Source organism: Hordeum vulgare, chromosome 4H (genome assembly GCF_904849725.1).
Source record: "Hordeum vulgare subsp. vulgare chromosome 4H, MorexV3_pseudomolecules_assembly, whole genome shotgun sequence".
Lineage (NCBI taxonomy): Eukaryota > Viridiplantae > Streptophyta > Magnoliopsida > Poales > Poaceae > Hordeum > Hordeum vulgare.
This window is the reverse complement of record NC_058521.1, coordinates 578,016,062-578,019,522: the sequence shown is the minus strand read 5'-3', so window position 1 is coordinate 578,019,522 and position 3,461 is coordinate 578,016,062. Positions and strand designations below refer to the sequence as shown.

Sequence of the window (3,461 nt, the reverse complement as noted above, 5' to 3'; positions counted from 1 at the left end):
AGTTTCAAGAGAAAACTATTTATATACACAATTCCAAACATATGCAACATGAAAATATAATTGATGATCTATCAATTGTGCATTTGGTATTTTAAATGTACATATTTTTGTCTAGAAACATGGTCAAAGTTTGTAAGATTTGACTTTAAAAAACAAATAATGCACGCTATATTATGAAATAGAGGGAGTAACATTTAATTGTGAGCCATCAAATCAAATTTAGGAAATGTACTATTTTTGTTGGAGCAGAACTAGACAGTATGACATGGAGTCGGTGCTCGGGCTTATTGGGACCCTTTTATTAATACTAAAGTATTATTTTTTAAAGATTAAAAAAATCCTCTTTTTACAATGATATATAGATGTACACTACATGTGTAAAATTCCATGAGAAGATATATTGATTCGCGAGCTACCCAAAAAAGTAAAAATCAGTGGTATATAATAAAATGAAAAGTGAACGGTGCTGACTGTTTTCAGGATTACCTGTTTATTTTGTGTAGGTCGTGTGTGGACGCATTTGGTCTTGAAAATTTGTAACAGTGCAGTATACATCCATATGATACTGTGGATTTGTTTTTGGGATTGTTGAGACATTGAAACATTTTTAAGAAAAAAATGAGCTCCATGAAGCCCGAGCATCAAAATGTATTTCTGATAGATCACGGTGTTGATCTCAAGGCATGCACGCATAAGCCCGAGCATCAATTGATTTGTATCTTGAAAGCTGAATCTACGAACCGGGATCAAAATTTCATTTCAACCACTAAAACACAATGATTTCTAGACTTCTTCTAATACAAACAAGCTCAACAAGAAGTAGTAACATGCATGCGTTGCACCATCGATTATCCTGCCTAATTATCTGCCTTCACATTGCTAGAACCCTTCGTCGCCGTTTGCGTTAGATCATACCCCGCCCGTCGACGCGCCACGATCCATCTCCTTTCTAAGCTTGCTGACCCTGTCGATGACCGCCTCCACCGTGAAATCCACGGCGTCCCTGAGCGTCTCCAGCTTCGACCGCGGGTCCGCGTACACCAGCCGCGGTATCAGCCCGATCACCGTCTCGGTCATCCGCTCCGCCACCTCCTGCGGGATCCGCCGGAGCGTCTCCTCGACGCTGCTGGCGTTGCCGCTGCGCACGTCCTCCTCGGAGATGAACACGGAGTACGAGTCGCGGTCGCCGGGGAGGTGCCACCTGTACTGCCTGTACGCGGAGTCCTGGTGGAAGAACACCGGCACGCAGCCGGCGAGGATGGCGTCGAACGCCGACCGGCGGGTGTACGTGTCGCCCGGCGGCTGCAGGCAGAAGCGCGCCCCCTGGAAGACGCGCATGAAGGTGCTGGGGATGAGGCATCTCTTCTCGCCCTTCCGGCACTGCACCAGGTTGCAGAAGCTGGAGGCGCCGCACTCCCGGATGAGGTGGTGCCGGATGGAGTTCGGGTCGCCTGGCCGCTCGCCGCCGGCGAACGAGAAGAGGAACTCCCGCTTCATGCCTCGCATCCGCTGCTGCCACTGGAGGACGTCCGCGTCCTTCGCCGGGTGGAAGTAGGTCGGGTACGGCACGGCGAAGTCGAAGTCCGTCCACGGCACCTTCTCGACGAACAGCACCGTCATGTTCCACACCGCCGGCAAGCGGAGCAGCTTGTTGCCCCACTCCGAGTCGCTGTCCGTCTGCCGCTGGTGGTCCCACGCCGTCCGCCCGGACATGAAGAAGTGGTCACGCCCGCCCATGGCGCGCCACTCGGGCCGCTGGGTCAGCCAGTCGACGAGCTCAACCGCCGCGGCGTCCTTGGCCGTGGCGTTGTTGCTCCACAGGTTCCGCACAACGTCAAACCCGGCGTAGAACGGCACGAAGACGGCGGCGGCGCGGGAGGAGTCGTTGGTGAGGCAGTCGTACTGCCGGACGCGGGCGTGGAAGATGACGTCGAGGCCGAAGTGGTCGGTGGCGTACCACCCCTCGTCGGCGAACACGCCGTCCGCGTTGTCCAGGGGCGCGCCGAGGCCGCCGTTGACGAGGTACTGGCACATGTCGATCCACGGGTACCAGTGTTTGCAGTCGGCGAGGATGTCGGCGTTGAACCGCGGGGGCAGGTCGTGGACGTACAGGTACCGCCCCCGGCACGCGTCCTCCCCGGCGACGCCAACGTCAGTGCTCCGGCGCACTTCTCCCCCCGCCGCGGAGGCGATCAGGAGCTTCTTGACCTGCTGCTCCTGGACGGAAGGGAAGCGCGGCTGGGCACCGTCCTCGCGGTCGGACGCGGGGGAGGCGGTGACGAGCGACTGGTGCGGCGCCCTGACGGGCGCCGCGCGGTGGCAGTAGACGATGAGGAGCCACGGGGTGGCCGACAGCACGGCGAGCAGGACGAGGCGAGGCAGCCAGCGGGCGCCGCCGCCGTGCGCGGCCGTCGTCCTCTCCATGGTCACCCACGAGCACGCACGCTCGCTCGCTCGCTCGCTCGCTCTCGTACGTACGTACGTGTCCCCGACGGAGTCTACTGTGACTAACTTAAGCGCGGGGAATCTGGACACGGGAATTCATCCATGTGATTTGCGTATCGCTGGCCGGCATACGTGGTGATCGGAGCTCAGAGCTCTGACTTGGGAGATGCTCCACATTAACCATGTCAATGATCGATCAAATCTAGGCAGGAGGAAATGAAGGAGCCGGGGGACTGCACGTGCACACGCATGTTGTATCAATAGAAACGCACATCGGACCGGGGATCGAATCTAGGAGATGCATTACTACCAACTTTCGACGATTCATTGCATCCCTGGACGGGAAGTCTGCATCCTGGAGCATGTATACTAGAAATCGAGCTAATGATTTGGATCCGGCCTCTCAAACGCCCACCGACGTGCCCGGGCACGTCTACGGACGCATCTGGATGGTCCCTCATATTTTCGCTCCGTGCATTCACATATCTCATATCCGGACTCTTAAATCCATACATAACCATACACATCGATCATCCGAAATAAATTGTCTTGAATTCAACAGTTTTAAGTAAAAGCAAACGATAGCATAGTTCAATCAAACAGACTTGCCAAAATGATATCAATGTCCGACAGACAAGTGTTGTTGAATCACTCGCTGGACGAGTTCGTCCATGCGTCCTGCTTCGTCTGGCATCCATCTTCGTCTTCATCCAGGTTGCCTCCTCTGCCTGCATCCTGGCAGTGATCGCCGCCTGCATCCGGCCTCCTGCTCCGCTGTCCCAACCATAGCTCTGACGGCCTCCAACGCTCTACTATCGTTGATATCCTTCTTCCTGTCTGGCGCGCCGGGGGAGGCATCTCGTCGACGACGCCCACATGCAGCTATGCGGCCAACTCCCTCTGTCACTGTCAGCGACAACACAGCTTACGAGCGATGTTCTCCGGCTTGCAAGACGAAGCGGAGGAAGGCCTGCTGACGGACGAGGCGGAATGCGTCTCCGTCGCAGCTGTCGGGG

General features: G+C 55.2%; 1 pseudogene; it reads right to left on the bottom strand.

The window, feature by feature from the left end:
- Positions 1-734: 734 nt before the first annotated feature.
- On the bottom strand, positions 735-2,516 carry LOC123447207 (annotated as a pseudogene).
- Between the last annotated feature and the right edge of the window lie 945 nt (positions 2,517-3,461).